The following is a 26773-nucleotide window of genomic DNA, read 5'->3' as shown; positions in this document are numbered from 1 at the left end:
GACGGGTGTGAACTGGCTCCTCCCTCTATGCCCCTCCTCCAGACCTCAGTTAAAGAACTGTGCCCAGAGGAGACGGACAGTACGAGGAAAGGATTTTTGTTAATCTAAGGGCGAGATACATACCAGCCCACACCATACACACCGTACAACCAGGGCCGGTGCAAGGTTTCTCGGCACCCTAGGCAAAACATCTGCGCACTCTCCCCCCACCCCCCACTCCTCCCCCTCAGGTGGCGTCTTAGAAGTTCCACAGCTGCTATTGTTAAATAGAGAACGCCACCTACAAAAAAGAGAAAAAATGCTCGTAATGCGGTTAACATCCCGACTGTTGGGATCCCGGTGGTCAGGATACCAATGTCGGAATCCCAACACTCAGCAAAATGGCGGCAGTCTGAATACTGACACAAGCCCGGAGTTCACCCTTGGGTGTGGTCCACGCCACCACCCAAGGGGCAATATAATAGTGTGGCCAAAGGTCGTCACCGGAGCCGACGAGTGTAAAGCGCAGCAAGCACAAGGGGATTCGCTGTGCTTGCTGCTGGGATTCCGCCTGTTGGGATCCCGGCGTCGGTCTCCTGACCGCCGGGATCCCATACCGATCCTCTTTGCTCATTATAATGAGCAGATCAGATTATGCCACATTACAGTACCGTCAGTTCATATTATGTCACATTACAGTGCCCCCCTACCATTATAAAATCCACTACACACTCCTATCACGGACAATGTAAAGTCACACAGCACAGGCTGGGAATGGATCAGACACAATTGCTTAGCAGCCAAAACTAGGGAAATTGCTATGCAATTTTATAACTTTGGTCCAGGCCCCCCTAAGCCTCTGTGCCCCATAACAATGGCACCCCCTGCTCCCACAATAGTTACACCCATGATTATAGGCATCAATGCAGTGACAGATCATACAATACTGATATCACTGCAGTGACCGCAATGCTGCACATTCACTGTCCCAACGACTACCATACCACATAGACAGCATGCCAGTAATTGCCATACCGCACAGAGGAGATAATTCAGACCTGATCGTCGGGCAGTGATTTTTGCAGTCCTGCGATCAGATAGTCGCCGCCTACAGGGGGAGTGTATTTTTGCTGTGCAAGTGTGCGTTCCTATGTGTTGCAGAGCTGCTAAAAATCAGTTTGTGCTGTCTCTGCGCAGCCCAGGACTTACTCTTCCAGTGTGACTGAATCCTGCTAATCCGGGCCAGAGCTGACGTCAGACACACTCCCTCAAAACGCTTGGACACGCCTACGTTTTTCCGGACACTCCCTGTGTATGGTCAGTTGCCACCCACAAACGGCCTCTTCCTGTCAATCACCTTGCGTATGCCTGTGCGATTGGATCCTTCGCACCATCCCATCGCTGACCGGCGATGCCCGTTGTAGCTCTCTGACATGCCGGCGCGTTGCGGTGCATACACATGCGCAGTTTGGACCTGATCGCCCGCTGTGCGAAAACGCACAGCAGCGATCAGATCTGAATTACCCCCAGAGAACATTCTATCATCTGCCGTATTGCACAGACTGCACACGGTATCAGTGACCACCATACCATACAGACGACACCTTTGGGATTGCAATACTGCAATACAGTACACTGAGTACAATGTGTGCTGGGACTTGTAGTACCTCTACTGCTGGATACTTGTGGTCCCTCTGTTAGCTGGGCATAGGCATGTCAGTCAGTTACGTGTATAAATACAGGATTCACAAAACTCCCATTATCCGTTGCTGCAGTTGCCAAATGTGGTGACATGGACCAGAAACAAAAGGGGTGAGTAATTCATTGCTGACCAGGAGGGAACGGAGAGACTACAGCCAGGGAGGAGCCACCCAAAAACAGGTGCTGTACGGGCAGGTGACAACACAGCACACGACAGTCATGTGACTGTCAGTGACGATGCTGTATCCACCCTGAGACCAGCACATAGAGCCAGGCTGGCAGTTTAGTCATATGTGCAGGCAGTGCCGTAACTAGACATTTTAGCGCTGTGTGCAAAAAACGGCATTGGAGCCCCCCCTCAAATGGAATATAAGGGCAGTGCTCGCCTGCAGCACACAAAAAAAATATATAGGGGTGTGGCTTCACGGGGAAGGGGTGTGACCACAAAATAATACCAATTCATATTACGGTGCACAGTAGTCTACATTATTCAAATTACGTCGCACAGTAGCGCCACTACACCAGGTAGAGACCCTTCTACGCATTACGGCGGAGGGCGTCCCCTTTTTACACATTATGGCAGACAGCGTCCCCTTTTTACACATTACGGCAGACAGAGTCCCATTTTTACACATTATGGCAGACAGCGTCCCGTTTTTACACATTACGGCAGACAGCGTCCAGATTTAAACATTACGGTAGACAGCGTCCCCTTATTACACATTAAGGCAGACAGCGTCCTCTTATTACACATTACAGCAGACAGCGTCCCCTTATTACACATTACGGCAGACAGCGTCCCCCGTTTTACTCATTACGGCAGACAGCGTCCCCCTTTTTACACATTATGGCAGACAGCGTCCCGTTTTTACACATTACGGCAGACAGCGTCCAAATTTAAACATTACGGTAGACAGCGTCCCCTTATTACACATTACGTAAGACAGTGTCCTCTTATTACACATTACAGCAAACAGCGTCCCCTTATTACACATTACGGCAGACAGCGTCCCCCTTTTTACTCATTATGGCAGACAGCGTCCCCCTTTTTACACATTATGGCAGACAGCATCCCATTTTTACACATTACAGCAGACAGCGTCCCCTTATTACACATTACGGCAGACAGCGTCCCCTTTTTACTCATTACGGCAGACAGCGTCCCCCTTTTTACACATTACGGCAGACAGCGTCCCCCTTTTTACACATTATTCCCCCTTATTACCAGTCCCTCTTATTACACATTACGGCAGACAGCGTCCCCTTATTACACATTACGGCAGACAGCCTCCCCTTTATTACACATTACGGCAGACAGCGCCCCCCTTTTTACACATTACGGCAGACAGCATCCTCCTTTTTACACGTTACGGCAGACAGTGTCCCCTTATTACACATTACGGCAGACAGCGTCCCTCTTTTTACACATTACGGCAGACAGCATCCCCCTTTTTACACGTTACGGCATCCAGTCCCCCTTTTACACATTAGGTAGACAGGATAGATAGATAGATAGATAGATACTTACCATCTCCGCTGGCTCAGGCAGTCAGGCTCCTCGGTGCTGGCAGCACCGGAGGCAGGGGAGAAGGAGGAGGGAGGGGGACTCCGGAGCGGCAGCAGCGCTATGTAATTGGCATGCAGCTGTCCCTCTCCTTCCGCATTGGCTGGCCGCCGCCGCTGTGAATGCTGGGATGAGGGAAGCGCACATCAGCATTCACTGCGGCGGCAGCCAGCCTATGTGGAAGGAGAGGGACAGCTGCAGCGGCGCAGCCACCAATTACATAGCGCTGCTGCGGCTCCCTCCTCCTCATTCTCCCCTGCCTCCGGAGCTGCTCCTCTCCCCTCCGGCGGCAGCACACTCACACAGGCGGCTTGTAATGAGTCAGTTTGACTCATTACAAGCCGCTGATGATTCTAGGGAAAGCGGGCAGTTGTGCCCTCAGGGCGACTGCGCTGTGTGCCAGGTGTGGCTCTGTGTGCAGGGCAAACGCAGAATTCATGCCTGGGTGTTTTCAAAGATGGGTTTGAGATCTGCAGAGACTGAGGTGACCCTCTATATGCGGCCCGGGGTTTGTTAGTGTTTGTGTGTATGTATACATACCCTCGTGTGTGTGTGTGTGTGTGTGTGTGTGTGTATGTGTGTGTGTGTGTATGTGTGTGGATGGATGTATGTATGTATGTATGTATGTATGTATGTGTATATATATATATATATATATATACATATATATATATATCCCCATAAGTACACTGGCAGCAATAATTGCAAGTCAGACACAATATGTATCTAACCTGTACACACACCCCTTCCTTCATGCTTAACTTACTGTACCACTGAAGTCAGCAGCAGGAGCAGCACGGAAAGCCTAGTACAGTAATTCACTGACTGGAACAGGAGCCGGCCGGGTGCCTAACTCAATGAAGCCCGGCCCCCTGGCAGTGTGTCCTGGTCTGTAGAAAGGGGCGGAGCCAAATGCCGAGATGGGCGGGGCTTAAATAGCGGGTCTGGGCTGGCGACTTCTGAAAAACAATGCAAGCCTGTGAGGTAGGGGTGGGGGCTGGGGGGGTTGTCAGGGAGTGTTGATAAGTCCCGCGGCCTGCAGTTGCTGCCAGCAATATCTACATGGAAGGATGTATTGATGTTTCTCAGACAAGAGACATCCTTCTGTGCTTTTTGTTAAGTGGATCAGTGCCGCCCTCCAGCGGCTGGCGCTCTAGGCAGCTGCCTAAAGCTGCCTAGTGGTAGCGCCGGCCCTGCGTACAACATGGAATATACCAAACCAGTTAACAGTATGAACAAAACAGCATCAGCCAGAGACTGATCACAACTGTAACATAACCCTTATGTAAGCAACAACTATGGTGGTCATTCCGAGTTGTTCGCTCTGTATTTTTTTCTCGCAACGGAGCGATTAGTCGCTAATGCGCATGCGCAATGTCCGCAGTGCGACTGCGCCAAGTAAATTTGCTATGCAGTTAGGTATTTTACTCACGGCATTACAAGGTTTTTTCTTCGTTCTGGTGATCGTAATGTGATTGACAGGAAGTGGGTGTTTCTGGGCGGTAACTGGCCGTTTTATGGGTGTGTGCGAAAAAACGCTACCGTTTCTGGGAAAAACGCGGGAGTGGCTGAAGAAACGGAGGAGTGTCTGGGCGAACGCTGGGTGTGTTTGTGACATCAAACCAGGAACGACAAGCACTGAACTGATCGCAGATGCCGAGTAAGTGTGGAGCTACTCAGAAACTGCTAAGAAGTGTCTATTCGCAATTTTGCTAATCTTTCGTTCGCAATTTTGATAAGCTAAGATTCACTCCCAGTAGGCGGCGGCTTAGCGTGTGCAAAGCTGCTAAAAGCAGCTTGCGAGCGAACAACTCGGAATGAGGGCCTATATACAAGCCTTGCAGAAATTGTCCGCACTGGGACGGGCGCCCAGCATCCACTACGGACTAGGAGAAAAAGATTACCGGTAGGTTTAAAATCTTATTTTCTCTTACGTACTAGCGGATGCTGGGGACTCCGTAAGGACCATGGGGATTATACCAAAGCTCCAGACCGGGCGGGAGAGTGCGGATGACTCTGCAGCACCGATTGAGCAAACATGAGGTCCTCAACAGCCAGGGTATCAAACTTGTAGAATTTTGCAAAAGTGTTTGAACCCGACCAAGTAGCTGCTCGGCACAGCTGTAATGCAGAGACGCCTCGGGCAGCCGCCCAGGAAGAGCCCACCTTCCTAGTGGAATGGGCCTTTACAGAATTTGGTAACGGTACTCCAGCCGTAGAATGAGCCTGCTGAATCGTGTTACAGATCCAGCGAGCAATAGGCTGCTTAGAAGTAGGGGCGCCAACCTTGTTGGCCGCATACAGGACAAACAGTGCCTCTGTTTTCCTAACTCGAGCCGTCCTGGCTACATACATTTTTAAGGCCCTGACTACATCAAGGGACTTGGAATCCTCCAAGTCACCCGTAGCCACAGGCAGCACAATAGGTTGGTTCATATGGAACGACGAAACCACCTTAGGTAGAAATTGAGGACGAGTTCTCAACTCCACTCGATCCACATGGAAAATCAGATAGGGGCTCTTGTGAGACAAAACCGCCAATTCGGACACCCGCCTCGCAGATGCCAAGGCCAAGAACATGACCACTTTCCAAGTGAGAAATTTTAACTCCGCCGTTTGAAGAGGTTCAAACCAGTGTGATTTTAGGAACCGTAACACCACGTTAAGGTCCCACGGTGCCACTGGGGGCACAAAAGGAGGTTGGATGTGCAGCACTCCCTTTACAAAAGTCTGGACTTCTGGGAGAGAAGCCAATTCCTTCTGAAAGAAAATAGATAAGGCCGAAATCTGCACCTTAAATGGAGCCTAACTTAAGGCCCATATCCACTCCTGTCTGTAGAAAGTGGAGAAAACGACCCAGCTGAAAATCTTCCGTAGGAGCATTTTTGACTTCACACCAAGAAACATATTTCCTCCAGATACGGTGATAATGCTTCACCGTTACCTCCTTCCTAGCTTTGATTAGGGTAGGGATGACTTCCCCCGGAATACCTTTCTTAGCTAGGATTTGGTATTCAACCGCCATGCCGTCAAACGTAACCGCGGTAAGTCTTGGAACACACAGGGCCCCTGTCGCAACAGGTCCTCCCAGGGAGGAAGAGGCCACGGATCTTCTGCGATCATTTCCTGAAGATCTGAATACCAGGCCCTTCGAGGCCAATCTGGAACAATGAGTATTGTCTGCACTCTTGTCCGCCTTATGATTCTCAATATTTTTGAGATGAGTGGAAGTGGAGGAAACACATAGACCGACTGAAACACCCACGGTGTCACGAGTGCATCCACCGCCACTGCCGGAGGGTCCATCGACCTGGAACAATAAGTCCGAAGCTTTTTGTTGAGGCGTGACGCCATCATGTCTATTTGAGGAAGTCCCCAACGACTTGTTATTTCTGCAAAGACCTCTTGATGAAGTCCCCACTCTCCTGGATGGAGATCGTGTCTGCTGAGGAAGTCTGCTTCCCAGTTGTCCACTCCCGGAATGAAAACTGCTGACAGAGCGCTTACATGATTTTTCACCCAGCGAAGAATCCTGGTAGCTTCTGCCATTGCTGCTCTGCTCCTTGTCCCACCCTGGCGGTTTACATGTGCCACGGCTGTGACGTCTGACTGAATCAGAATGGGTAGGTTGCGAAGAAGATTCTCCGCTTGTTGTAGGCCGTTGTATATGGCCCTTAATTCCAGCACATTGATGTGTAGACAAGCCTCCTGCCTTGACCATATTCCTTGAAAATGTCTTCCTTTTGTGACTGCTCCCCATCCTCGGAGGCTCGCGTCCGTGGTCACAAGAACCCAGTCTTGAATGCCGAACCTGCGACCCTCTAGAAGGTGAGCGATTTGAAGCCACCACAGGAGAGACACCCTGGCCCTGGGGGACAGGCTTATTCTCTGATGAATTTGTAAATGGGACCCCAACCACTTGTCCAGAAGGTCCCACTGAAAAGTTCTCGCATGGAACCTGACGAACAGAATGGCCTCGTAGGCCGCCACCATCTTCCCCAATACTCGAGTGCATTGATGAACTGATACTCTTTTTGGTTTTAGCAGGTCCCTGACCATGTTCTGGAGTTCCTGGGCTTTTTCCGACGGGAGAAAAACCCTCTTTATTTCCGTGTCCAGAATCATGCCCAAAAATGACAGCCGAGTCGTCGGAACCAACTGCGACTTTGGTAGATTTAGAATCCAGCCGTGTTGTTGTAGTACTCTCAGGGAGAGAGACACGCTTTCCAGTAACTGATCTCTCGATCTCGCCTTTATCAGGAGATCGTCCAAGAATGGGATAATTGTGACTCCTTGCTTGCGCAGGAGCACCATCATTTCCGCCATTACCTTGGTGAAAATTCTCGGGGCCGTGGAAAGCCCACACGGCAACGTCTGAAACTGGTAATGACAATCCTGTACAGCGAATCTCAGGTACGCCTGATGAGGCGGATATATGGGGACATGAAGGTATGCATCCTTTATGTCTAGTGACACCATAAAATCCCCACCCTCCAGGCTGGAGATCACTGCCCGGAGAGATTCCATCTTGAATTTGAACCTTTTCAAATATAGGTTCAGGGATTTTAGATTCAGAATTGGTCTGACCGAGCCATCCGGCTTCGGGACCACAAACAGGGTTGAATAAAACCCTTTTCCCTGTTGCCCTAGGGGAACCTTGATAATCACCTGCTGTTGACACAGTTTTTGTATGGCAGCTGAAACTGTTTCCCTCTCTGGGGGAGAATCTGGCAAGGCCGATTTGAAAAATCGGTGTGGAGGCACATCTTCGAACTCCAGTTTGTAGCCTTGGGATACAATTTAGATCACCCAAGGATCCAAATCCGACTGAACCCAGACCTGGCTGAAGAGACGAAGACGTGCCCCCACCGGTGCGGACTCCCGCAGCGGAGCCCCAGCGTCATGCGGTGGATTTTGTAGAGGCCGGGGAGGATTTTTGTTCCTGGAAACTAACTGTAGCTGGTGATCTTTTCCCTCTACCTTTACCTCTGGCAAGGTAGAATTGAGGTGTCTTCTTTTGCTGTGGGGGAACATAAGGCAAAAAAGAAGACTTACCCGCGGTAGCTGTGGAAACCAGGTCCGCGAGGCCCTCCCCAAATAAAACTTCACCCTTGTAAGGCAAAGCCTCCATATGTCTCCTTGAATCAGCATCATCTGTCCATTGACGGGTCCACAGGGACCTTCTAGCAGAAACTGCCATGGCATTGGCTCTTGAACCCAACAGCCCAATATCTCTCGCAGCCTCTCTCATATATAACGCTGTGTCCTTAATGTGACCCAAAGTCAACAAAATACTCTCCTTATCTAAGGTGTCACTGTCCGTTGACAAGTTATCTACCCACGCTGCAATTGCGCTACCAACCCATGCCGACGCTACTGCCGGCCTGAGTAGGGCTCCCGTATGCGCGTAAATTGATTTTAAGGTAGTTTCCTGCCTGCGATCCGCAGGATCCTTTAGGGCCGCCGTGTCCGGGGATGGTAGCGCCACCTTTTTGGATAAGCGCGTCAAGACCTTGTCCACGTGGGCGAGGATTCCCACCATGGCCCTCATTCCGAGTTGTTCGCTCGCTAGCCTCTTTTCGCAGCAGTACACACGCTAAGCCGCCGCCCCCTGGGAGTTTATCTTAGCTTAGCAGAATTGCGAACGAATTATTCGCAATATTGCGAAAAGATTTTTCTGTGCAGTTTCTGAGTAGCTCGAGACTTACTATTCCAGTGCGATCAGTTCAGTGCTTGTCATTCCTGGTTTGAGGTCACAACCACACCCAGCGTTCACCCAGACACTCCCCCGTTTCTCCAGCCACTCCCACGTTTTTCCCAGAAACGGCAGTTTTTTTTCACACACTCCCATAAAACGGCCAGTTTCCGCCCAGAAACACCCACTTCCTGTCAATCACACTCCGATCACCAGAACGAAGAAAAAACCTCGTAATGCCGTGAGTAAAATACCAAACTTCTTAGCAAATTTTCTTGGCGCAGTCGCAGTGCAAACATTGCGCATTCGCAATTAGCGGAAAATCGCTGCGATGCGAAGAAAATTACCAAGCGAACAACTCGGAATGAGGGCCCATAACCTGTCCTTTGAGGGGAAAGGATACGCCATAATAATTCTCTTGGGAACCTGCAGTCTCTTGTCTGGAGTTTCCCAAGCCTGTTCAAATAAAGCGTTCAGCTCATGAGATGGGGGAAACGTTACCTCAGGTTTCTTCCCCTTAAACATGCAGACCCTCGTGTCAGGGACAGAAGGGTCCTCTGTGATATGTAAAACATCTTTTATTGCAATAATCATATATTGACTACTCTTGGCCACTCTTGGGTATAACCTCGCATCATCATAGTCGACACTGGAGTCAGAATCCGTGTCGGTATCAGTGTCTGCTACCTGGGAAAAGGGATGTTTCTAGGACCCTGAAGGGTCTTGTGACACAGCCAAAGCCATGGATTGACTCCCTGCTTTGTCCTTGGACTCTGCTTTGTCCAATCTCTTATGTAATAAAGTCACATTCGTATTTAACACATTCCACATGTCCAACCAATCAGGTGTCGGCTGTACCGACAGAGACACCACCACCATCTGCTCTGCATCCTCCCTAGACAAGCCTTCCGCTTCAGACATGTCGACACACACGTACTGACACCCCCACACACACTGGGATACATGAATATGGGGACAGCCCCCCAATAAGGCCCTTTGGAGAGACAGAGAGAGAGTATGCCAGCACACACCCAGCGCCACAATATACTGAAACCAAAAGTCCCAGCCTAAATAGCGCTATATAAATACACTATTTTGCACCAAATAATGTGCCCCCCCTCGTTTTTGCCCCGTTACTGTGTTCAGCAGGGGAGAGTCCAGGAGCAGCTTCTCTGCAGCATGCTGTGGAGAAAATGGCGCTGGTTAGTGCTGGAGGATCAAGCCCCGCCCCCTCAACGGCTGGCTTCGGTCTCGCTCATTTATTTATACTGGCGGGGGTTATATAATATACTGCCTCCGCAGTATCTAAGAATGCTGCCAGTTTCATTTGAGGTGATTATTGCTGCCCAGGGTGCCCCCCCCCCCCCGCACCCTGCACCCATGCTGTGCTTTGTGTGTGTGTGGGAGCAATGGCGTGGTACCTCAGTGAAGATCTGAAGTCTTCTGCCACCTTTGAAGTCTTCTTGCTTCATATACTTACCCGGCTTCTATCTTCCAGCTCTGTGAGGAGGACGGCGGCGCAGCTCTGGGACGAACAGCGAGGACCTGTGTTCCGACCCTCTGGAGCTAATGGTGTCCAGTAGCCTAAGACGCAGAGCCTATTAGTAAAGTAGGTCTGCGTCTCTCCCCTCAGTCCCACGAAGCAGGGAGCCTGTTGCCAGCAGTGCTCCCTGAAAATAAAAAAAACCTAACTAAAGTCTTTTCAGAGAAACTCAGTAGAGCTCCCCTGCAGTGCATCCAGTCTCCTCTGGGCACAGGATCTAACTGAGGTCTGGAGGAGGGGCATAGAGGGAGGAGCCAGTTCACACCCATCTAAAGTCTTAGAGTGCCCAGGGCCGGTTCAAGGGCGCTCTGCGCCCCGGGCAGGAAATGGGGCGTGGCCTAATACAGGGGGCGTGGTTAATTATGCCCCCTGTACATTAAAAGCGCCGCTTGAATGCTGAGCGGTGCGCGATGACGTCATCGCGCACCGCACAGCAAAAGGTCCTCTCCACGAAGGGAAACTAGACGCTATGAGTCTAGTTCCCTTCGTAGAGAGGACCTTTGCTGTGCGGTGCGCGATGACGTCATCGCGCACCGCTCAGCAAAGTTACTCTCCAGGAAGGGAAACTAGACTCATAGCGTCTAGTTCCCTTCAGGAGGCGGACGGGGACGGGGATGGGGACGGGGATGGCAGCAGAGGCGGACAGGGACACAGCGGGCAGCAGTGGCGGATCTTGCCACGGTGCGGCGCCCTCCGGATGGCGCCAGCGCCCTCCGGAAGGCGGCGCCCCGGGCAAAAGTCCTGCTTGCCCGTGGCAAGATCCGCCACTGAGAGTGCCCATGTCTCCTGCGGAGCCCGTCTTTAACCCATGGTCCTTACGGAGTCCCCAGCATCCTCTAGGACGTAAGAGAAAATATAAAGGAGATACTTATGACATAGAAAATGTCATAATTATCTTCTTAGTATTATTTTAATCATTAATGACAGGGGAGGCACTGCCTCCCCTGACTGCACGTTCCATTCCACACTAGGTCCCTCTCTCTCCTCCAACTTGACTAAGGTAAATCAATAAGGAGGTAAAGGGAGAATAAGGAGTATATATATTCCAATCACTAAACCAACTACCTGTTCCTTTTTATAAGGCCACTTGCACTGAAAACACCATAGACATACATACGTACAGAGACTGCTACTGCTAGAAAAAAAAGGGGTTTACTACAATATGCCGGCGGTCGGGCTCCCGGCGACCAGCATACCGGCGCCGGGAGCCCGAGCGCCGGCTTACCAACAGTGTGGCGAGCGCAAATGAGCCCCACACTATTTTATTCTCCCTCCAGGGGGGTCGTGAACCCCCACGAGGGAGAATAAGTGTCGGTATGCCAGCTGTCGGGCTCCCGGCGCCGGTATGCTGGTCGCCGGGAGCCCGACCACCAGCATACTGAAGACCACCCAAAAAAAAGAAGACTCTTTTGTGGGGGCACTCTAAACGGGGGTATACACGTAGCAATTTTTGCTTAATTTCTAAGCAATCTGACTAGACTGCTTAGACGTTAAGCACGGATCGCACCGTGTGTATGCCCTATAGCGATGGCTATCACCGGCTCAAATCTTGACTGCATGCAGTCAAGATCTGGCTAGATTCAATGAGAGCCTTGCAGTCTAGTTAGGATCGTGCTAGCACACATCGTAGCGTGTGTACAGACACCCACTACCATGTGTGCTAAACCCACATCGGGCTCAGCATACGTCACGCTGAGCCCGAATCGCGACCTGTGTACTCCCCTTAACTTTTGTATATACCATAAAAAGGAACTTTCATTCAATTTATTTGGTATATATTTATTAGAGATGAGCGGGTTCGGTTCGGTTCTCAGAGAACCGAACCCCCCAAACTTCACGTCACGAGCCCGGATCCGAGTCAGGCTCGGGTTTTCGCCCCTGACTCGGAAACCAGAACGAGGCAAAACGTCATCATCCCGCTGTCGGATTCTCGTGGGGTTTGGATTTCATATAAGGAGACGCGCGTCGCCGCCATTTTCACTACGGCATTGGAGAGTGTAGAGCAGTGATGGCTAACCTTGACACTCCAGCTGTTGTTGAACTACATATCCCAGCATGCCCTGCTACAGTTTTGTTATTTGGCCATGCTATAACTGATGCAGGGCATGCTGGGATGTGTAGTTCAACAACAGCTGGAGTGTCAAAGTTAGCCATCACTGGTGTCTCCGTCCTCAGTGTCCTGCATCAGTTCAGTGTTAGTGTCTTGTGCTGCATCAGTCCAGTCACAGTGGTTGTGTCCTCTGCTGTCATATGTCCAGTGCTGCTGTATAAGTTCAGTCCAGTGGTGCTGTGTTGTGCTGCATCAGTTCAATGGTGGTGTATTGTGCTGCATCAGTCCAGTCACAGTGGTGTCCTCTGCTGCCATATGTCCAGTGCTGCTGTACAAGTCCAGTCCATTGCAGTGGTGCTGTGTTGTCCTGCATCAGTCCAGTGGTGGTGTCCCTGTGCTGCTGTATATGTCCAGTGATACTGCCGTATATGTCCAGCGGTACTGCCATATAAATCCAGTGATCCTGCCGTATAATTTCAGTGGTACTGGCGTATAAATCCAGTCCAGTGATACTGCCGTATATGTCCATTGATACTGCCGTATATGTCCAGCGGTACTGCCGTATAATTCCAGTGATCCTGCCGTATAATTCCAGTGATCCTGCCATATAATTCCCGTGGTACTGGCGTATAAGTCCAGTCCAGTGATACTGCCGGATATGTCCAGTGATACTGCCGTATATATGTCCATTGATACTGCTGTATATGTCCAGCGATACTGCCGCATGAAACCAGTGATCCTGCCGTATAATTCCAGTGATCCTGCCGTATAATTCCAGTGGTACTAGCGTATAAGTCAATGGTACTGCCATAAAATTCCAGTGATACTGCTGTATATATATGTACCCTGTTGCAAAGTGGATTACTCAAGCCATTACAACTATGCTGGTGTTAGACGTGCGTCCGGTATCCGCCATTAGTGCAGTGGGACTGCAGTGCCAACCCTAGATGGGTCAGGTGTTTGTGCCGCACACTTGTGTCGCTTAGCTTAGTCATACAGCTACCTCATTGCACCTCTTTTACTTCTTGGCATGATCTGCTATTTGGATACTATTTTTTTAAGTGCCATCCTGTCTGACACTGCAGTGCCACTCCTAGATGGGCCAATTGTTTGTGTCGCTTAGCTTAGTCATACAGCTACCTCATTGCACCTCTTTTTCTTCTTTGCATGATGTGCTGTTTGGGGCCTAGTTTTTTTTAAGTGCCTTCCTGACTGCCACTGGAGTGCCACTCCTAGATGGGCCAGGTGTTTGTGCCGCACACTTGTGTCGCTTAGCTTAGTCATACAGCAACCTTGGTGCACCTCTTTTTCATCTTTGCATCATGTGCTGTTTGGGGCATGGTTTTTTAAAGTGCCATCCTGTCTGACACTGCCATATAAGTCCAGGGGTACTACTGTATTAGTCCAGGGGTACTGCCGTATAAGTCCACCAATTGCAGAATTTTTGAAAAATGACAGGGGCGTGCAGGAGATGCTGTCAGTGGACTGAAAAATTGCGGGCCACTTTCGACATTCAGCCACTGCATGCCACTATTAGATGGGCCAGATGGTTGTGTCGCTTAGCTTAGTCATACAGCAACCTCGGTGTACTTCTTTTTCTTCTTTGCATCATGTGCTGTTTGGGGACTAGTTTTTACAGTGCCATCCTGTCTGACACTGCAGTGCCAATCCTAGATAAGCCAATTGTTTGTGTCGCTTAGCTTAGTCATACAGCTACCTCATTGCACCCCTTTTACATATTTGCATGATGTGCTGTTTGAGCCTTTTTTTTTATATCTGCCATCCTGTCTGCACTGCAGTGCCACTCCTAGAAAATGGGCCAGGTGTTTGTGCCGCACACTTGTGTCGCTTAGCTTAGTCATACAGCAACCACATTGCACCTCTTTTTCTTCATTGCATGATGTGCTATTTCGGGCCTAGTTTTTTTAAGTGCCATCCTGTCTGCAACTGCAGTGCCACTCCTAGATGGGCCAGGTGTTTGTGCTGTACACTTGGGTCACTTAACTTAGTCATACAGCCACCTCGGTGCAACCTTAAAAACAATATTGTGAGGTGTGAGGTGTTCAGAATAGACTGGAAATGAATGGAAATTAATGTTATTGAGGTTTATAATACCATAGGATCAAAATTACCCCCAAATTTTAGCCATTTTTATGTTTTTTTTCTCAAAAATCTACGAGATCCAGAACCCGAAAGGGTGGTTTTGGCAATACCAATCCAAAACCAAAACACGAGCGGGGAATTAGAACCAAAACACAAAACACGAAAAGTGCCCTCCGCACATCTGTAATATTTATTGACACACTCGGAAGATTACAGGATATGTACACTTGGCTGGATATCACCCACAATTAGGGGTAACTGTGGCAACGTGTAGTGCATTTACTAAATAAAATTATTCTGTATAATCATATACAGTAGCTGGGATAAAGCCGGAACCTTATATAACAAAAAATATTGTTATCCTTTATTAATGCACTGTTATAATTGTTCCATATTTCTGGCATTTGTGCTCGATCTGTTTTCTGGAACAATAAACATATTTTATGCATACTCATTCATTTCAGTGTTGTTCTAGAGTCTGAAGAGACGCTTGAAATTGCCCCGGTTAAAAACCTTTATTGGGTCAGGTTGGCATGACATGCTAAAAGAGCTGATAAGGAAATGCAGGTGATATATATTTATCAAACTCATGGAGAATCACCTACTTGCTGAGGACAACTGCACAGACATAACGGTAACCCCTTGCTTTAAACGCATTTTAATTTTCATCTTTATATCATTAATCTTATTATCCTTTATTTTCCAGAACATTTAATTAGTGTTTTTGTTGCTCCTAACATGTCAAATAAAATGTAACCAAGAGGAACAAAAGAGTACAAGATCTTTCTTCTAGGTTTTTGTAACGAGAAAATAATAGCATGCGGTTACATTGCCAGCAGTCGGGATCCCGGCGGTTAGAATAGTGACGCCGGAATCCCGATCACTGACAATGCCGACAGCCGGGATCCTGGCTAGCAGTGGCTATTCCCACTTGTGCGTGTCCACGAGACCCATAGAGTGGAAATAGAACCTGAGTCCGCAGCGAGCCCGCAAGGGTCTAAGTTGTGCTCGCCCCCCTGCCGGCATTCTGGCGGCCGGGATCCCGGCGTCGGTATGCTGATAATGCATTTAATTTTTTTGCTAATTTTTTCTGTCTTGATTTCAATGTTTACAATGTTTGGGAATATTATGGTACCGCAGATTAGAAAGGCCTACTATTGTGTAAACTACAAAACCTGACACAATAAATGAGGGCATCCCTTTTTTATTTGTAACAAAATGGGAGAGATATTGGCATTACACATTGCGCTTTGGAGCACAATGTGCAAGCCCCCTAAGCACATGATGCCACAGAAGGGGGGCGGGCCCGCCAGCACTGAGAAGTGCAGCTCTGCCTGGAGCCTTCTGAGAATGCTCCATGGGGGTCATTCCGAGTTGTTCGCTCGGTATTTTTCTTCGCATCGCAGCGATTTTCCGCTAACTGCGCATGCGCAATGTTCGCACTGCGACTGCGCCAAGTAAATTTGCTATGCAGTTAGGTATTTTACTCACGGCATTACAAGGTTTTTTCTTCGTTCTGGTGATCGTAATGTGATTGACAGGAAGTGGGTGTTTCTGGGCGGAAACTGGCCGTTTTATGGGTGTGTGTGAAAAAACGCTACCGTTTCTGGGAAAAACGCAGGAGTGGCTGGAGAAACGGAGGAGTGTCTGGGAGAACGCTGGGTGTGTTTGTGACGTCAAACCAGGAACGCCAAGCACTGAACTGATCGCAGATGCCGAGTAAGTCTGGAGCTACTCAGAAACTGCTAAGAAGTGTCTTTTCGCAATTCTGCTAATCTTTCGTTCGCAATTTTGATAAGCTAAGATTCACTCCCAGTAGGCGGCGGCTTAGCGTGTGCAAAGCTGCTAAAAGCAGCTTGCGAGCGAACAACTCGGAATGACCACCCATATGCGGCTGCACAGACGGCATTGTGAGTATTTTGAGCATTCAAGGGCCGTTAGGCATCGTCAGTGTCGCCCATAAAGCCCTGCGCTCTATGCAATGGACCACTCGCACACCGCTAGTTACGTCAAGTAATCTGAAACAGGTACCAACAAAAATTATTGTAATTTTAGCTTCTAGAACCGCATCTATCATTCATCATCATAATTTAGGATTCGCTGTATGACAAGTTGAGGAGTGCGAGGGAGGGGGAGGTAAATACAATCACAAAATCTTTTTACATTAATTTTTAAAAGTAGATTCAGCCATGTGTCTAGCTTACAAACAAGTAGCATTTTCCGGCGAGATAATGTATTTTCTCACGTTGATAAATAGACACGTAAGGTGGTGGCATTTACAGAGGTACAACAGTTTGCTGATGCATAAAACATATATAGCACAAATGCACGCCACGCTATTTATTCTCCCTCCAGGGGTGTCGTGGACCCCCCTAGAGGGAGAATAGTTGTCGGTATGCCGGCTGTCAGGATTCCGGCGCCGGTGAGCTGAGCCCCGGGATCCCGACAGCCGGCATATCAAATGCCTCCCTTGTGAAAATACTGGTTTTCAGTTGGATTTCATCCAAATAAAAACCAGTATACTATTTTCATAAGTCTCCTGAGTGCTGCCTGCACATTCTGATATTGAGATCTTTATATAGGCATACAAAACAGAGCTGGCACTCCTGGACCATTTGCTTAGTGCAACATAGACTGTACTTTAATCGTTTCGGGGCACTTCCTCCCCGTCATCAGGACGAACAAGTGTAAAATACACTGGACGTATATATACGTCCAGTGTATTTTGCACTTGTTCTTGTGGGTCCTGATGACGGGGAGGAAGTGCCCCGAAACGTTGATTACAGCACAGTCTATGTTACACTAAGCAAATGGTCCATGAGTGCCAGCTCTGTTCTGTATGCTTATGGATGGGGTTTGCCAGGCCCTAGGAGATCACCCTGGCAAGTAAACGGTTTGTGCTACTACCGGGAGTGCTGGATATTTGGAATGATATACCGAACTCTACCGGACTTCACGTCACGAGCCCGGAAACGTCATCATACCGCTGTCGGATTCTCACGGGGTTTAAATTCCATATAAGGAGCCGCGCGTCCCCACCATTTTCACTCCAGTCTCGGAGAGTGTAGTGAGAGGACGTGTCCTCAGTGTCTGTGTGGGCGGGAAAGTGGGGTGGCGGTTCCAGTGCTGTCTTGTGCTGATCAGTCCAGTGTAGTGTCTTAAGCTGTTGCTGCATCAGTCCAGCCAGTCACAGTGTTGGTGTCCTCTGCTGCTATATGTCCCCAGTGCTGCTGTATAAGTCCCTTGCAGTTTTGCTGTGTTGTCTTGCATCAGACCAGGGGTAGTGTCTTGTGCAGCATCAGTCCAGTGACCAGTCACAGTGGTGTCCTCTGCTGCCATATATCCAGTGTTACTGTCGTATACTTCCCGTGATACCGGCGTATAATTGCAGTGATATACCGTAATATTCCAATGATATTGATGTATAATTCCTGTGATACTGCCGTATAATTCCAGTGATATTGCCGTATAATTCCAGTGATACTGCCGTATAATTCCAGTGATACTGCCGTATAATTCCAGTGATATTGCCGTATAATTCCAGTGATATTGCCGTATAATTCCAGTGATATTGCCGTATAATTCCTGTGATACTGCCGTATAATTCCAGTGATACTGCCGTATAATTCCAGTGATACTGCCGTATAATTCCAGTGATATTACCGTATAATTCCAGTGATACTGCCGTATAATTCCAGTGATACTGCCGTATAATTCCAGTGATATTGCCGTATAATTCCTGTGATATTGCCGTATAATTCCTGTGATACTGCCGTATAATTCCAGTGATATTGCCGTATAATTCCAGTGATATTGCCGTATAATTCCAGTGATACTGCCGTATAATTCCAGTGATACTGCCGTATAATTCCAGTGATATTGCTGTATAATTCCCGTGATACTGGTGTATAATTCCTGTGATACTGGTGTATAATTCCTGTGATACTGGTGTATAATTCCTGTGATACTGCTGTATAATTCCAGTGATAACGCCGTATAATTCCAGTGATATTGCCGTATAATTATACACACATACATACATATACAGGTTGAGTATCCCTTATCCAAAATGCTTGGGACCAGGTATTTTGGATATCGGATTTTTCTGTATTTTGGAATAATTGCATTCCATAATGAGATATCATGGTTATGGGACCTAAATCTAAGCACAGAATGCATTTATGTTACATATACACCTTATACACACAGCCTGAAGGTCATTTTAGCCAATATTTTTTATAACATTGTGCATTAAACAAAGTGTGTCTACATTCCCACAATTCATTTATGTTTCATATACACCTTATATACACAGCCTGAAGGTCATTTAATACAATATTATTAATAACTTTGTGTATTAAACAAAGTTTGTGTACATTAAGTCATCAAAAAACAAAGGTATCACGATCTCACTCTCACTCAAAAAAGTCCGTATTTCGGAATATTCCGTATTTCGGAATATTTGGATATGGGATACTCAACCTGTACCCTGTTGCAAAGCGGATTACGAACGCCACAACAACTATGCTGGTGTTAGACGTGCATCTGGTATCCGTAATTAGTGCCGTGGGACTGCATTGCCAACCCTAGATGGGCCAGGTGTTTGTGCTGCACACTTGTGTCACTTTGCTTAGTCATACAGCTACCTCATTGCACTTCTTTTTCATCTTTGCATGATGTGCTGTTTGGGGCCTTTTTTTTATATCTGCCTTCCTGTCTGACACTGCAGTAAAACTCCTAGATGGGCCAATTGTTTGTGTCGCTTAGCTTAGTCATACAGCTACCTCATTGCACCTCTTTTTCATCTTTGCATGATGTGCTGTTTGGGGCCTATTTTTTATATCTGCCCTCCTGTCTGACACTGCAGAGAAACTCCTAGATGGGCCAATTGTTTGTGTCGCATTAGCTTAGTCATACAGTTACCTCATTGCACCTCTTTTTCATCTTTGGATGATGTGCTGTTTGGGGCCTTTTTTTAATATCTGCCCTCCTGTCTGACACTGCAGTGCCACTCCTAGATGGGCCAGGTGTTTGTGCCGCACACTTGTGTCGCTTAGCTTAGTCATACAGCAACCTTGGAGCACCTCTTTTTCATCTGTGCATCATGTGCTGTTTGAGGCATGGGTTTTTAAAGTGCCATCCTGTCTGACACTGCCATATAAGTTCAGGGGTACTGTTGTATTAGTCCAGGGTACTGCTGTATAAGTCCACCAATTGCAGAATTTTTGAAAAATGACAGGGGCGTGCAGGAGATGCTGTCAGTGGACTGAAAAATTGCGGGCCACTTTCGACATTCAGCCACTGCATGCCACTCCTAGATGGAGCAGGTGGTTGTGTTGCTTAGCTTAGTGATACAGCAACCTCGGTGCACTTCTTTTTCTTCTTTGCATTATGTGCTGTTTGGGGACTAGTTTTTTAAAGTGCCATCCTGTCTGCAACTGCAGTGCCACTCCTAGATGGGCCAGGTGTTTGTGCCACACACTTGTGTTGCTTATCTTAGTCATACAGCGACCTCGGTGCAACTTTTAGGAATAAAAACAATATTGTGAGGTGTGAGGTGTTCAGAATAGACTGAAATGAGTGGAAATTAATGTTATTGAGGTTAATAATACAGTAGGAGCAAAATTACCCCCAAATTATGTGATTTTAGCTGTTTTTATGTTTTTTTTTCAAAAATCATCCAGCTCCATAACCAAAACACAAAAGGGTGGTTTTGGCAAAACCAAGCCAAAACCAAAACACTAGCGGGAAGTCCCGTACTCTCTCCCAACCTAAACAGCCACTGGGGTGCCAAATCAGAGTCCAACCCACACACAGGTGGGATCCATAGTACAGTGTAGTGTTTTCCACAACTGTGGAAATTATAGCACTCTCCAGACTTGTATAACAAATTCAATAACCAAATATTCCGAAATACGGAATATTCCGAAATACAGAATTTTTTTTGAATGAGACTGAGATAGTGAAACTTTATTTTCTGATGGCTCAATGTACACAAACTTTGTTTAATACAAAGGTATTAAAAATATTGTATTAAATGACCTTTAGGCTGTGTGTATAAGGTGTATATAAAACATAAATTGTGTGTATGTACACAAACTTAAAATAATGCACAAAGTTATCAAATGTAGTGGCTAAAATTACCTTCAGGCTGTGTGTATAAGGTGTATATTATACATAAATGCATTCTGTGCTTAGACTTGGGTCCCATCACCATGATATCTCATTATGGTATGCAATTATTCCAAAATACGGAAAAATCCGATATCCAAAATACTGCTGGTCCCAAGCATTTTGGTTAAGGGATACTCAACCTGTAGTACCCAAAAACAATGTATTTAGAAAAGATGAAAATAAGAAAAAAAAAACATCTCACAGTTGCAAGATGTTACAAGGTTCACCGACGTTTCGGTCCAAACAAGGACCTTTTTCATAGGTGCAGCAACGCAGTCAAATGTACACCAGGGACGTGCAGTCAGGGGAGGCATAGCCCATACCCTCCAACATCTTACACAGAAAAATCGGTACAAATCCGAAAAAGGGGCGTGACCGCGGGTAAAGGGGGGCGTGGCCACGCCCCTTTTCCTATACTTTCAATGATAGTTTGGAGAGGCAAAAATCGGTACAGACCATAAAAAAAAGGTACTGTACCTATTAAAAAGGTACAGTTGGAGAGTATGATAGCCTCACCTGTCATGCTCCCTATCATGCAGTTCTCACTACAAAAATGATTGGGCTAACACAAAGAAGATATAACTTATAAGCATCTTCTTTGTATTAATACAATCATCTTTATAGATAAAACTTACCAAAGTTGCAGGGCTCCTGGAACTGCAGGGAGAGATAGAGATGAGGCAGCAGCAGCTCAGCCCCATCACTGACATTGTCGACACTGCCTGTACAGATGGGCGGGGCTACACAGCGGCCAGTCAGTCCGCATAGAACAGAGAAATGTGAGGCATGCCTCACTGTGGGAGCATGTGTGAGCCCTGATGGGTAGCTCGGATTGGTCATGTGACCAATCCAGGAAGTGAAGAAAGGCAGACACGGAGCTGAGCAGCATGGCAAGGGAAATTGAGACCCGCAGTGCCAGCAGCATCCACCCGTGCACAGTGACTGGGGTGAGTAGCTGCCAGTACACGGACTCTGTGTGTGTGTGTGTGTGTGTGTGTGTGTGTGTGTGTGTGTGTGTGGCATCTGTAGTGAGTGCGGGGACAGGACTCTGTGTGAGTGTGTGTGGCATCTGTAGTGAGTGTGGGGACAGGACCTGTGTGTGTTTGTATGTGGGGCATCTGTAGTAAGTGTGGGGTACAGGTGTGTGTGTGGCATCTGTAGTGAGTGTGGGGACAGGTGTGTGTGTGTGGTATCTGTAGTGAGTGCGGGGAAAGAGGTGTGTGTGTGTGTGTGTGTGTGTGTGTGTGTGTGGCATCTGTAGTGAGTGCAGGGATGGGACTCTGTGTGTGTGGCATCTAGAGTGAGTGCAGGGATGGGACTCTGTGTGTGTGGCATCTGTAGTGAGTGCAGGGATGGGACTCTGTGTGTGTGGCATCTGTAGTGAGTGCAGGGATGGGACTCTGTGTGTGTGTGGCATCTGTAGTGAGTGCAGGTGTAATACGACACTAGTGATGGAGTGGCGGTGTGTGAGTGGATCGAGTGGTACCTGCGTTTCCTGATCTTCTTCCTTGGCCTTCTGTACACTCTTGCTTCAGGCTTCCTCGGGGACTAGGCTGAGAGACAAGGACCCCCAAAGATCCCAACAAACACGTCACCATACGTTAGGACAGTGACTGGTATTTTATTATAAGGAACAAGGTTGTCACTGCTGTTTTTGAAAGAAAATGGTTTAACATACACAATGGTACCAAATCAGGTAAAACACATGACAATCCTAACTGCTACAGTAATATCTTTCAGGTAACACATCTCTCCCCACATCTGCCAGTGAGTACTGGCCTTTACTCTGAATAGCAGCTGGATGTCAGTTGTAGTAGAGTGACTATACTTCCCACTGACAGTCTGTTGTATCACACTTGGTTAAATGCCTTTCTTCCAAAGTGGGAGTTACCCAGCTGCCCTTAGTAAAAGTTCTACACAGAGGGGTACATTTACTAAGAATCGTATTTTCCCGTTTGAGGTCAAAGTTCAATCACGAATGACATCGAAAGTGTAAATATGCAACTTTTTGAATTGATTACGACTAATTTACTAAGCTGCCGTATTCTGCATTTTCGGTTTTTCCGATGTCGATGTCATTCGTTTTTTTAGGCAGTGTTTTACGTGAGTGACTTGTAAAACACTGCCGACTTTAATACAATGAATCTCGGCCGGATCTGAGAGATCCGTGCAGGGCTTCATTGTGCACCTTGTAAAAAAAAAAAAAAAATGTTTAAACTTTAAAAAAAAATTGCGTGGGGTCCCCCCTCCTAAGCCAAACCAGCCTCGGGCTCTTTGAGCCGGCCTTGGTTGCAAAAATATGGGTAAAAAATTGACAGGGGTTCCCCCATATTTAAGCAACCAGCACCGGGCTCTGCGCCTGGTCCTGGTTCCAAAAATACGGGGGACAAAAAGCGTAGGGGTCCCCCGTATTTTTGAAACCAGCACCGGGCTCCACTAGCTGGACAGATAATGCCACAGCCGGGGGTCACTTTTATACAGTGCCTTGCGGCCGTGGCATCAAATATCCAACTAGTCACCCCTGGCCGGGGTACCCTGGGGGAGTGGGGACCCCTTCAATCAAGGGGTCCCCCCCCCAGCCACCCAAGGGCCAGGGGTGAAGCCCGAGGCTGTCCCCCCCATCCAATGGGCTGCGGATGGGGGGCTGATAGCCTTTGTGAAAAGTGTTTGATATTGTTTTTAGTAGCAGTACTACAAGTCCCAGCAAGCCTCCCCCGCAAGCTGGTACTTGGAGAACCACAAGTACCAGCATGTGGCGGAAAAACGGGCCCGCTGGTACCTGTAGTACTACTACTAAAAAAATACCCCAATAAAGACATCACACACACACCTTGAAAGTATAACTTTAATACATACATGCACACCAACATACATACATACTTACCTATGTTCCCACGCAGGTCGGTCCTCTTCTCCAGTAGAATCCATGGTGTACCTGTAGAAAAAATTATACTCACATAATCCATGGTTGAAGGCTCCTCTGCTTGTAATCCTTTTGTAATCCACGTACTTGAAAAAATAAAAAAACGGATACCCGACCACGAACTGAAAGGGGACCCATGTTTTCACATGAGACCCCTTTCCCCGAATGCCAGAAACCCACTCTGACTGATGTCTAAGTGGGTTTCTTCAGCCAATCAGGGAGCGCCACGTTGTGGCACCCTCCTGATCGGCTGTGTGCTCCTGTACTGTCTGACAGGCGGCACACGGCAGTGTTACAATGTAGCGCCTATGCGCTCCATTGTAACCAATGGTGGGAACTTTCAGGTCAGCGGTTGACCGAAAGTGACCTCACTGCTGACCTGAAAGTTCCCACCATTGGTTACAATGGAGCGCATAGGTGCTACATTGTAACACTGCCGTGTGCCGCCTGTCAGACAGTACAGGAGCACACAGCCGATCAGGAGGGTGCCACAACGTGGCGCTCCCTGATTGGCTGAAGAAACCCACTTAGACATCAGTCAGAGTGGGTTTCTGGCATTCGGGGAAAGGGGACCCATGTGAAAACATGGGTCCCCTTTCAGTGCGAGGTCGGGTATCCGTTTTTTTATTTCTCTGACGTCCTAGTGGATGCTGGGAACTCCGTAAGGACCATGGGGAATAGCGGCTCCGCAGGAGACTGGGCACAAAAGTAAAGCTTTAGGACTACCTGGTGTGCACTGGCTCCTCCCCCTATGACCCTCCTCCAAGCCTCAGTTAGATTTTTGTGCCCGGCCGAGAAGGGTGCACACTGAGCTTCTTAGTGAAAGTTTAGTTTTAGGTTTTTATTTTCAGTGAGACCTGCTGGCAACAGGCTCACTGCATCGAGGGACTAAGGGGAGAAGAAGCGAACTCACCTGCGTGCAGAGTGGATTGGGCTTCTTAGGCTACTGGACACCATTAGTTCCAGAGGGACCGAACACAGGCCCTGCCTCGGAGCTCGGTCCCAGAGCCGCGCCGCCGGCCCCCTTACAGAGCCAGAAGCAAGAAGAGGTCCGGAAAATCGGCGGCAGAAGACATCAGTCTTCAACAAGGTAGCGCACAGCACTGCAGCTGTGCGCCATTGTTACTCAGGCACACTTCACACTTCGGTCACTGAGGGTGCAGGGCGCTAGGGGGGGGCGCCCTGAGCAGCAATGTAAACACCTTGGCTGGCAAAAATACACCACATATAACCCCCAGGGCTATATGGATGTATTTTAACCCCTGCCAGAACTCACCAAAAGCGGGAGAAAAGGCCGCCGAGAAGGGGGCGGAGCCTATCTCCTCAGCACACGGGCGCCATTTTCCATCACAGCTCCGCTGGAAGGACGTCTCCCTGACTCTCCCCTGCAGTCCTGCACTACAGAAAAGGGTAAAAAAGAGAGGGGGGCACTAATTTGGCGCAGTTTTAATACTAACAGCAGCTATAAAGGGAAAAGCACATTTTATAGTGGTAATCCTGTCTATATATAGCGCTCTGGTGTGTGCTGGCATACTCTCCCTCTGTCTCCCCAAAGGGCTAGTGGGGTCCTGTCCTCTATCAGAGCATTCCCTGTGTGTGTGCGGTGTGTCGGTACGATTGTGTCGACATGTTTGAGGAGGAAAATGAGATGGAGGCGGAGCAATTGCCTATTATAGAGTTGTCACCCCCTAGGGAGTCGACACCTGAGTGGATGAGCTTATGGAAGGAATTGCGTGACAGTGTCAGCTCTTTACGACAGACAGTTGACGACATGAGACAGCCGGCTACTCAGCTTGTGCCTGTCCAGGGGTCTCAAACGCCATCAGGGGCTCTAAAACGCCCGTTACCTCAAATGGCAGACACAGACACGGATACTGACTCCAGTGTCGATGATGAGGAGACAAACGTGACTTCCACTAGGGCCACACGTTACATGATTGAAGCAATGAAAAATGTATTGCATATCTCTGATAATACAAGTACCACTAAAAAGGGTATTATGTTTGGTGAGAAAAAACTGCCTGTAGTTTTTCCTGTATCCGAGGAATTAAATGAAGTGTGTGATGAGGCGTGTGTTTCCCCCGATAAAAAACTGATAATTCCTAAAAGGTTATTGGCATCGTACCCTTTCCCGCCAGAGGATAGGGCACGTTGGGAAACACCCCCTAGGGTGGATAAAGCGCTCACACGCTTGTCTAAACAGGTAGCACTACCCTCTCCTGATACGGCCGCCCTAAAGGAACCTGCCGATAGAAAGCTGGAGAATATCCTAAAATGTATATACACTCACACGGGTGTTATACTGCGACCAGCAATCGCCTCAGCCTGGATGTGCAGTGCGGGCCTGGCGTGGTCGGATTCCCTGACTGAAAATATTGATACCCTAGATAGGGACAGTATATTACTGACTATAGAGCATTTGAAGGATGCATTTCTATATATGCGTGATGCACAGAGGGATATTGGCCGACTGGCATCAAGAATTAGCGCGCTGTCCATTTCTGCAAGAAGAGGTTTATGGACGCGGCAGTGGTCAGGTGATGCGGATTCTAAAAGACACATGGAAGTATTGCCTTATAAGGGGGAGGAGTTATTTGGGGTAGGTCTATCAGCCATGGTAGCCACGGCAACTGCTGGAAAATCCACATTTTTACCCCAGGTAGCTTCTCAACCTAAGAAGACGCCGTATTATCAGGCGCAGTCCTTTCGGCCCCATAAGGGCAAGCGGGCAAAAGGCGCCTCATTTCTGCCCCGTGGCAGAGGGAGAGGAAAAAGGCTGCAGCAAACAGCCAGTTCCCAGGAACAAAAGCCCTCTCCCGCCTCCGCAAAGTCCTCAGCATGACGCTGGGGCTTTACAAGCGGACTCAGGCACGGTGGGGGCCCGTCTCAAGAAGTTCAGTGCGCAGTGGGCTCACTCGCAAGTGGACCCCTGGATCCTTCAGGTGGTATCTCAGGGGTACAAATTGGAATTCGAGACGTCTCCCCCTCGCCGTTTTCTAAAGTCTGCTTTACCGACGTCTCCCTCAGACAGGGAGGCAGTA

At 48.2% G+C, this 26773-nt stretch overlaps 1 protein-coding gene across 1 annotated transcript in view; it reads left to right on the top strand.

Annotated features, from left to right (window-relative positions):
• Window positions 1-15163: 15163 nt before the first annotated feature.
• LOC134980679 (serine protease inhibitor A6-like) overlaps window positions 15164-26773 on the top strand; it is a 91170-nt gene continuing 79560 nt past the window's right edge. Inside the window, exon 1 of the mRNA XM_063947600.1 lies at window positions 15164-15269. The gene's annotated coding sequence lies outside the window, so the exon portion shown is untranslated. The remainder of the gene's footprint in view (window positions 15270-26773) is intronic.

Source organism: Pseudophryne corroboree, chromosome 12, assembly GCF_028390025.1.
Source record: "Pseudophryne corroboree isolate aPseCor3 chromosome 12, aPseCor3.hap2, whole genome shotgun sequence".
Taxonomy (NCBI): domain Eukaryota; kingdom Metazoa; phylum Chordata; class Amphibia; order Anura; family Myobatrachidae; genus Pseudophryne; species Pseudophryne corroboree.
This window is presented reverse-complemented; position numbering and strand designations above follow the sequence as displayed.